Consider the following 13,414-nt stretch of genomic DNA (forward strand, 5'->3'; position numbering starts at 1 on the left):
CGATTCTCTTATGTAGCATCTGTGTTCCAGTTTGACTATACCATCCACTAAATACAATTGTCTGTAGTTTAGTTTATTTAAATAACTGGCTTTTTGTATGTGGTCTGTCTAATTAGACATCTGTAATCAATTACGTCAAGTCATCTGTATAGCTTTTTTCTTTCCCTGCCATATTGAGGAGGGGTAAATTGATTTTGTATCCATTTAAACAGTTTTTTTTTATTATTCCAGTAACTCATTATTAAATCTCCAAAATAATGACACAGAAATTGTCTATAGAGACTGGGTGCCCTCAGCCTAACCTCCGAAACTCACTGCAGTTTCTGTTAATAATGTAGAAGTGGATTTAGTTTCTTAAGGTTATGGATTTATTTGTAGAATGTAGCCTTCTTTGTGGACTGTGGATCTGTCTTCCCTGAAAGAAAAGTTCGAACCACTGAGCCTGTGTCAACAGTTCTCACGAGACGTTTTCGATGGATTTACAGAATGTGAGAATTTGCATTCTATTTTGTAGACTCTTTGAACTGAAACCACAGCTGCAAAACATTCTTTCCATAGTGACTGTATGAAGATGTGACGGTTCTGGGCAGCTAGTGGGAAACAAATTATTGCAGTTTTCTTTTGCTGTTTAAGAAGAGCCAGTTTTGAAAATATATTAGTATGCTTAGTTACCAACTGCTTTCGAAAGGATTTGAGGTAGGTAAAGCAGTTTAGAAGGGGTATGTACAAGAATTTTCTTTTCCTGGCAATAATCTGAACAATGCATAGTGCTTCTAGTTATTCTGTGGAAAAATTTCAATGCTTTAAATTTTTACTAGATATTTGCTTGAAAAGTAGAGGCTAACTTAAATAGCCTATATGAATGTAAGAATACTAACTGTACAAGTCTAATTTTTGTGATCAGAATACTTTTACCCAGTTAAATGCATATATACTAGAGTTCTGAAAATGTCCAAAACGTTCCTCTACTAAAACTTTGTTGTGTAAATTGTATATTAACAGGTATTTTGATGGCCATGCTTTTGCCATTCATATCTTTATGCTTCTTTACATCTTAATTTGACATCTGCTCTTTTCTATTTAACATCTTAGTTTTTGTTTTGGTGTCAACCATTTTTGCAAGTGCAAAATCTCTAACACAAGAACTTTTAAAAATTTTATAGATTATTTTGTAGCAGTTCACCTCAGGATTAAACCCTTTTATTTCAAACAAAGTCATATTTTAGTAAAATTTACATTTTTATTTAAATTTGGCCTCCTACTTTAAAATTAGGTGCCTCAATGAATCAGACAGAAGCATTTGCTGGCTACTGAGGAGCTAGAGGATGACATGCCAAAACAGTTTCAAACTATCATAAATTTGGCTGGTGTCAGCAGGTTGAGCAAACATGTATTTTTTTTGTTTAGCCTTGAAGAGGTGCTGAAATTTTCCACTAACAACGTGGAAAGAAGCTTCAGTTGAAACTGAATGTGGTTTTCACATTGTCATTTAGAGGAGGGGAGATAGAAGAGCTCTGAGTATTAACCTGGATCAAATTCAAGCTTGACTAAGTTTGGATCGAACTAAAGGGATTGAAAGCATGTAGACTGATTAACTTTTCCTGCCCTCATCTGGTGATTCAATAAAAAAAGATAAAATGAAAGTATCTTTATGTAACTTTGGTAAGAACGGGGGAGTATTGTCACTTAAAAGTTACAACCATGACATGACCTGTTATTTAATTACACAATTGTTGAAAAATATATTTATATGCACTTTGCTGATTATTCTCTGTATAATGCATCATTTTATTTACCAACTTATGTATAGCAGGAAGGCCCTTGTTTTGATACCTGCTCTGTACTGTGTCACTGATCGCAATAAAAGGCAGTGGGAAGTTACGAAAAAGATATATCAGGTCATATTGTTTAGCTAACCATTAGTTATTATGATGACTCTCTTCATATAAAATGACATCTTCAGGAGAATGTCAAAGGACTGCTGATTCCCCAGTGGAATAAGATTGCAAAAGAAAATGTCACTTTAAGGCAGGAGAAAGATTAACAATAAATGCTGTTGGGCAATTAGTTTTTCAATGGGGTTCTGTGCAGACCCAATAATTGATGAGGATGTGGTAAGATTTCATTGGGTAGACATTGAAATGCCTGTAAACATTAAAGTCACTGTTTGGAGATTGACTTATGTTTGGATTAGCCCCCATAGATGATTTGTGATAGTTTAATAAATAACTAAAATGAGAACAAGACCTAGATGCTGCTGGTTAAGTATCCATTGAGAAGTTACCCTGTCATATCAACCCTCTTCATAGTTTTCTTTCCTGCAATATTTCAATTCACTTCTCAACAAGCTACCTGAAAGAATTGAGTTAATTTTCAGGAGCATCAAGTGCATCAAGAAGATATTCAACCTCTGTCACCTCTATTCCTGAACTAAGGTTACTTCCAATCTCAGTTGTTCGGTTATAATCCTCACACAGCACTTGTATATGCAAACTTGGAGACAGAGTTCCAAATCATCATTGATTCCCTCATTAAAACTTCTGAAGGAGATGGGTCTTATACTAAACAGACGGAAGACAGAAATCCTCTACCAGTCTCTCCCCACTGCACGACTCACTCCCCTGAAAATTACAATCCATGATGGACCCTTTTTTCCAAGTGTTATCTCTCATTGAAGGCAGACACTGATGACAAAGTCCACCACTGTGTCTGGTGTGTCAGTATAGCCTTCAGTCACTTGAGAAAAAGAGCGTTCAAAGACAAAGACATGAAGACCAAGACTAAGCTCATGGTCTACTGAGCAACAGTGATCTTATTCTTCAGTAATCTTTGGAGACGTGGATAATTTACATTAGACATCTCAAAGCACTAGAGAAGTACCATTGATTCCACCAATACAAAATTCTCCAAAGTTGCTAGCATGATAAGTAAATCAACATCAGTGTCCTCTCCCAAATCAAGGTTCAAGACACAAAACTGCCAAAGGAATTTAATCTGAGCTCTGTTACAGCATGAGATTTCCTGAAGCACAGAAAAAAAAGCTTCAAAGACTTTTTTGAAGTCTGCTTTAAAATATGTACCATCCTCATTAACTCATGGGAATCCCTGGGTCAAGACCACACCATATGGCAGAGAAGCATCTGGGAAGGCACCAAATACCACAGGTCTCTCAGTCAGGAGCATATGAATGCCATGCACAGGTACTGAAAGGAAATGACAATAATCCAATCAATTCACTCACCCACCCCTATAAAGCACCACCTACACCACCTGTGACTGAGTCTGGATTCCACATTAGCATCATCAGCCACATCTGAATCCACAGAGTGAGTGGAAACAGATCATCCTCAACCCTGAGGGATACCTAAGAAGAAAGGTATGTGCAGTAGTAATTGGTTGGATATTTATTTTATCCTTTTACCCATTTGATTACTGGTCCATCTTGAGAATTTGCTGGATTCATGACCTGGCCATTTTTTCAGAAATGGATGTTATTTTTGTTATATTTTGCCAAGATGTCAATCATGTTCAGTCATTGTGCACACTTATTTAAATATCTGTAAATCAAATAATTCACTCAGGAACAAGGGCTCAGTGTCAACCTACTTAATTCTTACTATATTGCTTTCTCTTGAAAGGTGATTGAATCCTAAACTTATGCACATAAGATACATTTTTCCCTCTGGGGAATATTACATGGCAACATGGCTTCATGTCCTCCTTGGCTCAGTTGGTACCACGCCCACTGCTGAGTCAGAAAGTGTGGAATTGGGTCCTGTTTCAGACATTTCAGTGCAAGGTTTATGTTGACGTTCCAATGCATTTCGAAAGGAATACTTTACTACCTTTTTTTATACTTTTTGGGATCTGGGCATCACTGGAAAGACCAGTATTTATTCCTATTTTCCCTTGAGAAGTTGAACCTTCTTAAACTGCTGCATTCCTTCTGTGAAGGTAATCTCACAATGCTGTTAGTTAGAGAGTTCCAGGATTTAGACCCAGCAAAAATAAAAGAACAGTCATATGATCTCAAATCAGGGTGCTGTGCGGCTTGGAGGGGAATCTGAGGTGGTGATGTTTCCGTGGGTCTGGTGCCCTTATCCTTGGTGGTAGAATTGTGGGTTTGGAGATGTTGTCAGAATGGCCTGGGCAAGTAACTGTTGTGTTTTCTGGAAAGCACATGATGTACTTAATTGATATCCCACTCACCAACCTTGCCACTGTTGCACCGTGGCTACAACTTTTGTCCTGGGTGATACTGATCTTGCATGTTGTTGCAGCTGTGCTCTTTCAAGTAAGTGGAGGATAATCCATCGCAATCCTGAACATGGAAAGGTCTAGGAGTGTGTGAAAGTAATTCTCTTACTGCAAGTACCCAATTTCTGACCCCTTTTGTAGCCGCAGTATTGTGTGGCTGGTCAAGTTGAATTTGTGATGACCTCCAGGATTGTGATCGTGGGGATCTGCTATTGAATGTCAAAGGTAGATAGTTGGGCTTGCTTCTGTTAGAGGTGCAGTCTTTTGGATAAGTTGTTAAAGTGAGATCCCAACCACTCTATGAAGTTCTTGTAAAAGATCCTATGATTCTGTTTTAAAGAAGAGCAGGGGAATTATTCATAATATACTGAAATATTTATCCCTTATTCAATGGTGTAAAGAGATTATCTGGTAATAATCACATTGCCAATTGTGGGAACTTGCTAACTGCAAATCGATTGTGATGTTTCTTGCAGTGGCTACACAAAATACATTTGCTGTAAAGCACTTTGGGACTTTTCTGTGATCCTGAAATGCATTATAGAAGTGCAAGTCTTTCATTCTTTATCAAATTAGATGGAAAAATCCCATACTATCCCATGGTGATCTATCCAAGTACATTTTCTCAAAGACATCATTCACCCTATGAATAAATACTATTGTAATTTGATCATCCATACCAACAGAATATAAACATTTTGCTTCTCATATTTTGATAGAATAGCAGTGCAAGAACATTTTAATGTGTTAAGTTCCAACAGCAACACAAATGTATAAATCTGAAGATCGTTATTGGACTATACCATCTGTTTTGAGTATATGACTGGCTGCTATTTCACCAATTGGCTAGAGATTTTGACAGTACCATAGTATGTGTAAAAAAAAGTATTCGTTTTTGGTACTTTATAAACACCTAGTATTTGGAAAGTATCCAGACTTACAACACATGGACTAGATCTCTCATTTAATCATTAACCTAGTTTTTACTGCAAGGTTGCATAAGTTGTTCCAAGTGAATTAAGATCATCCATACATTGCTGAATGCTATTTATGCACCAGGCCAAATTTTAGAAAAATTGGGTTGTAGAGTATCAGTGAACCTAGTTAGGCTGCAGTGAGCAGCAAATAGGAAGATATTACATGGACCAGCCTCAGTTGTTTGGAAAGTTCCTGAGGTCAGGAGTTTGAGTGTGGCAGTGATTTTTGACCTCAACTGGCAGAGCAGTCCGTAGATTGGTATGAGACTAGAGCTGAGGCTGCATAAGGTTGTAGGCCCCTCGATACCTCCTCCCTCAAGGCATCTGTCCAAAACTACAGAACGTTGGAAGAACTTAGCGGGTCAGGCAGCATCCCTGGAGGCAAAAGGTGTACGTCAACATTTTGGGTCATGACCCTGCATACACCTTTTTCCTTGACAGATGCTGCCTAACCTGCTACGTTCTTCCAACATCCTGCTTTTGTTCCATATTCCAGAATCTGCAGTCTCTTTTGTCTTTAAGGTATCTGTCTATGCTTGTAGCCCTTCTGTTGTCCATCTTCACTCGTGCATTCACTGTTTGGAGTTTCTGTTCAGAAATGGCAATGGACCTCAGTCGAAGTCTCAATGATGATTAGGAATAGTTTTTAGAAGGAACAGGCAGCTTTCAGAGTATTCTGCAGCAGTGTGCGGAGGTTATGAACAAGAGTGTAAGTGTTTTTTTTAATTACAGAGCAGCAGAGCGAACTGCATTAGATCCTGACAGGTTTGTGCTTGACAAATAACAGGTGGGTTTTGGAAAAACATTACTGAATCTCACCTAAGAAATGCAATTACACAAAGATTAATGTCATTTGGAAATGGGTCACTCATGCAAGTGCACCTCACTTCAGAAAGTGCTGGGTTGAATTTCTGAAGTGACATGAAGCAACCCGGAAATGGTCATTATTGCATGTCACCGAGAAAAGTTCATTTATATTTATTTATGTTGAACTTAAATGACACTAGATTCTCAAATCTTTATTTACTTAAGTGAACTGTACATAGGTGTTGAGAAAAAGGGGTGTGCTTTAAAATTTTGCAGCATTAGATGATCGAATTTCAAGGCTGATTTGCCTTTATTTAAGAAAACTAAATTTTCAGTTTGAAAAAAAATGCAGGTAAGTGGTTGAGAAGGGTAAATAAAGGATTTAATTTAGAATTTTGATGTAGAACAATGGTCCATCAAAATAACAAGCGTATCTACAGTCCTCCACAAATACAGAAGCTATTTTGCATCAATTGGAAAACTGTTGTCATTCCTATATATTGGGAGAGATTTTTAATTTGACAGCTGAGCAGATATACAAGCAAATGATGCAGTCATTGTGTCTCCTGATTAGATCATCAGGATTCCTAAACTACTTTGAAGTTTGGACTGCATTACTAATTTGTCTTGGATGCCACATGTAGCAGGAGTCCAGTATGCAGTGGACAGTAGGTATGTCACTTTGTAGAGTGATAGTTGGGTGGGAGCATGGATATTGGGCGCCACAATAAAGGGCTAGTGGCAGGCCAGAAGGTTTCTGTATGGCAGCAAGAGCATTACTTCTTCCAAGAGGCCTCAATTGGTCCCTGCCAGATCACCAGTAAATCCTCTCACTCACTGGAGGAAATGTAGACTGTATAAATGTTCCACCTGAATCTCTTGAAAATTGCAGTCAGATTGTAAAGGAGACCTATAACCTGACTGAATAATTTAACAACCTTATGTTAGTTTTGGGATGGAGTGATAAGCTCTAATTTGAAGGTCTGAGTAAAGGATGATTTTGATAAAAAAAGTGGCTGGGCAAGGTTCCCACCAGACTTTAAACTGACAGCTGAGAAATTGACAGCCAGTAGTTGAAAATCTCCACACATATCCTGTTGCTCTATTTTTTTGTGCTTCAATCTCAGAACATTTTATTTTGAAATGTCTGTTGTTACTGAATGCACTGCTGCATTCAGTTTTACTTTTTATGTCATACTTAATAATATGTTTTAGCCAGAACGATTGGAAGACTAATTGGCTGCTGAAGAACAAGAGAAACCCCATGTCTGGACTTTCTTTATTTGGCCTTTATTTTTTAGAGGCAAATAAATGTTTCATGAGGGTAGCTTGAATATGACTTCTGTTTTCTCCAAACATAACTGGATGCCAATTGTGTCAAACATGCATCCGTTTCTTTTTCTATAAATGCATTAGGACCAAGTGCAGGATGTATAAAACATGTTCCAATATACCTTCTGTTAACAGTCAACATCAATGTATCCATCAACAGTAACATTAATCAACATCCATAATATATCAGCTTTACCATCACAAAATAGTTCAAAGTGTTTCACAGGAGCGCTATCAAATAAAAGTTGACATTGAACTACCTCAAGAGGGATTAGGATAGATAATCAAAAGCAACAGATGAGCTGAAAAATGTGATGTGTTCTGCAGTGGTGTATGTTGCATTTGAGGTTTAAGCTCAACCATTGTGTCTATAGAATTAACTATTGCTGTACTCAAACAAAAAGTTACGAAAAATAAACAAAAACTAATAAGAAACTCAAAATTTATATTTCTTTCAGATTTTACATCATTGTTGCATCTTCTAGCTTTGTCTATTCCAATCTTTCCCAGTGAGTCTCCATCGCTCTCTATCCAAATCATCCAAAAATCTGTTGCCTATGTTCTGACTTGTACCAGGTCACATTGGAATCATATTGTCATGGAGAGATACAACATAGAAAAAGTCCCGTGTCACCCCTGTGCTTAAAGATCCATTCTTGTTCTCTATTAAGCATTACCCACACTTGAAGCTTATTCTTGTTTTCAGATTGCCAGTAATTTGCCTACTGCCGCAACAGGTGTACAGTGGATGCAATCTCACTGGCTCTCCACTCTGCTTTGGAGCACCTAGACAACAGCAAAACATACATCAGGCTGTTGTTTATCGTTTGCAGCTCGGCATTCAACACCACCATCCCCTCAGTATTAATCAACAAGCTTCAAAACCTGGGCCTCTGTACCTCCCTCTGCAACTGGATCCTTGACTTCCTTTTTGTGAGACCACAGTCAGTGCGGATCTATAACAACATCTCCTCCTCGCTGACAATCAACATGTGCACCTCAAGGATGTGTGCTTAGCCCACTGCTCTACACCCTCCACACTCATGACAGTGTGGCCAAGCACAGCTCAAACACCATCTATAAATTCGCCAATGATATTACTATTGTTGGTAGAATCTCAGGTGGCAATGAGGAGGTATTTCAGAGTGAGACAGGTTGGCTGGTTGAGTAATGTCGCAACAACAACTGCGCACTCAATGTCAGCAAGACCAAGGAATTGATTGTGGACTTCAGGAAGGGGAAGTCAGAAGAACACACACCAGTCCTTATTGAGGGGGTCAGTGTTGGAAAGGGTAAGTAGCTTCAAGTTCCTGCGCTTCAACATCTCGGAGGATCTATCCTGGGCCCAACACATTGATGCAGTCATGAAGAAGGCACACTAGCAGCTCTACTTCATTAGGAGTTTGAGGAGATTTGGCATTTCACCAAAGACTCTTGCAAATTTCTATAAATGTATGGTGGAGGGCATTCTGACTGGTTGCATCACTGCCTGGTATGGAGGCTCCAATGTGCAGGATTGAAAGAAGCTGCAGAGGGTTGTAGACTCAGCCAGCTCCATCATGGGTACAACTCTCCCCACCATCGAGGACATCTTCAAGAGGCAGTGCCTCAGGAAGACGGCATCCATCACTAAGGACCCTCACCATCTGGGACATGCCCTCTTTTTGTTACAACCATTAGGGAGGAGGTACAGGAGCTGAAGACCCACATTCAGTGATTTAGAAACAGCTTCTTCCCCTCCGCTATCAGTTTTCTTTCTTTTTCAATCTTTTTATTAATTTTCAAATTAGTACAAAATAATATATCTAACATTAGTAATTATACATATGATGCAAAGAGATCAGGATAGCAATCATAACAGTTAATATATATAATCACAAGGAGTAAAAAAAAGTAATCTAGACCTCCCCTTTTCTTATTAAGTGAACAAATACGAAAGGAAAGATTGAAAAGAAATGAAATTTAATTGTATGACAGAAGAACCCCCAAATCAAAAAAAAAATGATAATAAACCAAAAAAACAAAAACTTCAAAATATTGAAAGGGATCTGAAAAAGGTCAGCTTATATCATATGGAAATATTGAATAAATGGACTCCAAACTTCCTCAAATTTAAGCGAAGGATCAACAGTACCACTCCTAATTTTTTCTAAGTTTAAACATGCTATAGTTTGAGAAAACCACTGAAAAGTGGTGGGAGGTATTGGATCCTTTCATTTGAACAAAATGGATCGCTTGGCCATTGATGTGACAAAGGCGATCATATGACAAGCAGAAGTAGATAAGTGGCGAGATTCCATCATTGGTAACCCAAAAATTGCAGTAATAGGATGAGGTTGTAAATCAATGTTCAATACAGATGAAATAATGTTAAAAATGTCTTTCCAATATTTTTCCAAAAGGGGACAGGACCAAAACATATGTGTCAGGGAAGCCACCTTCAAATTACATCTGTCACATATAGGATTTATATGATGATAAAAATGGGCTAACTTGTCCTTAGACATATGGGTCCTGTGAACCACCTTAAACTGTATGAAAGAGTGTCTAGCACACATAGAAGATGTATTAACTAATTGAAGAATTTTCTTCCATGTCTCTGTAGGTAAAAGTATCTGGAGTTCTCTTTCCCATTCATTCTTAATTTTATCAAGTTCCTCTGAACGTATTTTCATAATCCAATCATAAATTATTTGCTATCAGGCCCTTCTGATAAGGAATAAAACCTAAAATTTTTTCCATAATTTCAATTTTATATGATGTCGGAAAAGAAGGTAAAGTAACTTTTAAAAAATTTCTGATCTGTAAATATCGAAAAAAATGTGATCTAGGCAGATTATATTTATTAGACAACTGTTCAAAAGATAAAAAACAGTTATCAATGAATAAATCTCGAAAACATGTTATTCCCTTCATTTTCCATAAGGAAAAGGCTGAATCAATTCTAGATGGTTGAAAGAAAAAACTAGATTGAATAGGACTTGATAAACTAAATTTATTCAATCCAAAAAATTTACGAAATTGAAACCATATCCATATTGTATGTTTAACTATTGGATTAGTCTCTTGTTTACTCAATTTAGTAAGTGCATAAGGGCGTGAAGCTCCTAAAATAGAAACTAATGAAAATCCTTGCACTAATTCACACTCAAGGTGTACCCAACAAGGACAATGAATTGCATCTAAATCTTGTGCCCAGAAAATTAAGTATCTAATATTAATCGCCCAGTAGTAAAATCTAAAATTAGGCAAAGCCATACCACCATTCTTTTTTAATCTTTGTAAATATTTCTTACTTAACCTTGGGTTTTTATTCTGCCATATATATGAAAGAATTTTGGAATCAATAGTGTTGATAAAGGATTTTGAAATAAAAGTTGGAATTGCCTGAAATAGATACAAAAATTTTGGTAAAATATTCTTCTTAACTGCATTAATTCGGCCAATCGATGATAAAGAGAATGGGGACCATTTAGTAAATAATTGTTTAACGTAATTAATTAAAGGTAAAAAGTTCACTTTAAATAAGTCCTTGTGTTTCTTGGTAATGTTAATGCCCAGGTACGAAAAATAATCAGTCACTAATCTAAATGGTAATTGCCTATAAATTGGGACTTGCATGTTTAATGGGAAAATTTCACTCTTATTAAGATTTAATCTATAACCGGAGAAAACACTAAACTGAGCAAGTAGTGATAATACTGCAGGGATAGATTTCTCCGGGTTAGAGATATAAAGTAACAGGTCATCTGCATAAAGAGATATCTTATGAGTCCCCTTTCCACGAGTAATACCAAATATGTTAGAAGAATCCTGAATGGCAATTGCCAAAGGTTCCAAAGCAATATTAAATAATAAAGGACTCAGAGGGCAACCTTGTCTAGCGCCTCGAAAAAGCCTGAACAAGGGGGATCTCTGATTATTAGTAAGTATTGAAGCCATAGGTGTGTGGTAAATCAATTTGATCGCGGATATGAAATTTGAACTAAAATTCAGTTTCTCAAGCGTGTTAAATAAATATTCCCATTCGACTCTATCAAATGCCTTCTCGGCATCTAACGAAATAACACATTCTGGAATTACAGATGAAGGGGTATATATAATATTCATTAACCTCCTAATATTAAAATGCAAATAACGATTCTTAATGAATCCTGTCTGGTCATCAGAAATAATTTGTGGAAGTACCTTTTCTAGTCTAGAAGCCAATATTTTGGAAAATATTTTAGAATCCACATTCAATAAAGAAATAGGTCTATAAGATGCACATTCAGTGGGATCCTTATCCTTTTTAAGAATTAAAGAAATAGTTGCTTCATGAAAAGATTGTGGTAATTTACCCACTGATAGGGCATCTTTAAAAATTTTACCTAACCAGGGAGAGAGAAGGTCAGAAAAGGATTTAAAAAATTCAACTGTATACCCTTCAGGACTGGGTGTTTTACCCGAATTCATTGAAGAAATTACTTTCTTTATTTCTTCCTCCGAAATGGGTGCATATAATATTAAATGTTCATTAAGTGATAATTTAGCAGTCTTCAAATTCCTTAAAAATTCATGCATTGATGTAGAATCCTCAGGAGATTCTGATTGATATAAAGAAGTATAAAATTCTTGAAAATATTTGTTAATTTGATCATGGTCTACCATGTAGTTACCATCTTGTTTACGAACTTTAATAATCTGACGTTTAGTTGAAACAGCTTTCAGTTGGTTGGCCAACAACTTATCAGATTTATCACCATGTGTATAAAACTGACTTTTGGTTTTGAGTCATTGATTTTCAGTTGGAGATGTTAATAATAAACTGTGTTTTAACTGAAGTTCTGTTCTCATTTTATAGAGCTCCAAACTAGGAGCATCAGAGTATTTTTTATCGATTTCTTTAATCTTATCAGCCAATATACGTGATTCATTATTAGTTTGTTTTTTCAGTCCAGCAGAGTATGAAATAATTTGGCCACGGATATAAGCTTTAAAAGTATCCCATATTATCCCACTGGAAATTTCTTCAGTAAAATTAGTTGAGAAGAAAAAGGAAATCTGTTCTTTAATAAAATGGACAAAGTCTAAATCTTGCAATAAAGAAGGATTTGAGTCGCCATTGTCTAGCACCAGAGGATACGTCCACTAATTTAATTGATAATTTCAATGGCGCATGATCGGAAATGGCAATTGCATCGTACTTACAGTCAGTAACAAGTGGAACTAATCGTGCATCAAGAAAAAAGTAATCAATCCTAGAGTAATTGTGATAAACATGAGAAAAGAATGAAAACTCTTTATCATTTGGGTGTAGAAATCTCCAAACTTCTAAAATTCCGGAATCAGCTAAAAAGGAGTTGATAAAAACAGCAGATTTGTTAGGAAGTGCAAGATTCGACACCGATCTATCTATGAAGGGTTTAGACAACAATTAAAGTCTCCACCCATAATCAATGTATATTTGTTTAAATTAGGAAAAGATGCAAATAAATGTTTAAAAAACTCAGGATGATCCACATTAGGTGCATAAACATTAACCATAACAACTTTTTTGTTATGAAGAAAGCCAGTAATTATTAAAAATCTACCATTCGGGTCTGAAGTTGTCTCATGATGAACAAATGAAATTGAGGAGTCCATAAAAATAGAGACTCCTTTCACCTTTGCTTGTGAATTAGAATGAAACTGTTGACCTCTCCAAAATCTAAAAAAGCACTGATTATCCTCTTTCCTGACATGAGTCTCCTGCGCAAAAATAATCTGAGCATTCAGTCTATGAAAAACTTTAAAGATCTTCTTATGCTTAATTGGATTATTAAAGTTGTTTGTATTCCATGTGACAAAATTAATGATCTTATCCATTTTAATAGACTAAAAAAAATATGATATGTAAAGGGTTAACCTTGTTGCTAAGGAGATTCATTAACAGGAAGAGGAAAAAAAGTTCAGAGAGGAGCTGGATATGATGACGGTTCAGACATATTTGCAGTTTATCAGTCCAGAGGAAAAAAAAACAACTAACCTAAAAACAGCCCCACCCCCCCACCCAACAAAGC

At 36.5% G+C, this 13,414-nt stretch overlaps 1 protein-coding gene across 2 annotated transcripts in view; it reads left to right on the forward strand.

Moving 5' to 3' along the window:
- The first annotated feature begins 593 nt into the window (after positions 1–593).
- Positions 594–13,414, forward strand: part of LOC127574050 (coiled-coil domain-containing protein 102A-like) — a 354,834-nt gene continuing 342,013 nt past the window's right edge. Inside the window, exon 1 of one of the 2 annotated variants that reach the window (XM_052022652.1) lies at positions 594–696. The gene's annotated coding sequence lies outside the window, so the exon portion shown is untranslated. Of the gene's footprint in view, positions 720–13,414 lie in introns of both variants that reach the window. The other variant, XM_052022651.1, reaches the window with a different exon arrangement.

This window comes from Pristis pectinata, chromosome 9, assembly GCF_009764475.1.
Source record: "Pristis pectinata isolate sPriPec2 chromosome 9, sPriPec2.1.pri, whole genome shotgun sequence".
In the NCBI taxonomy this organism is placed as follows: domain Eukaryota; kingdom Metazoa; phylum Chordata; class Chondrichthyes; order Rhinopristiformes; family Pristidae; genus Pristis; species Pristis pectinata.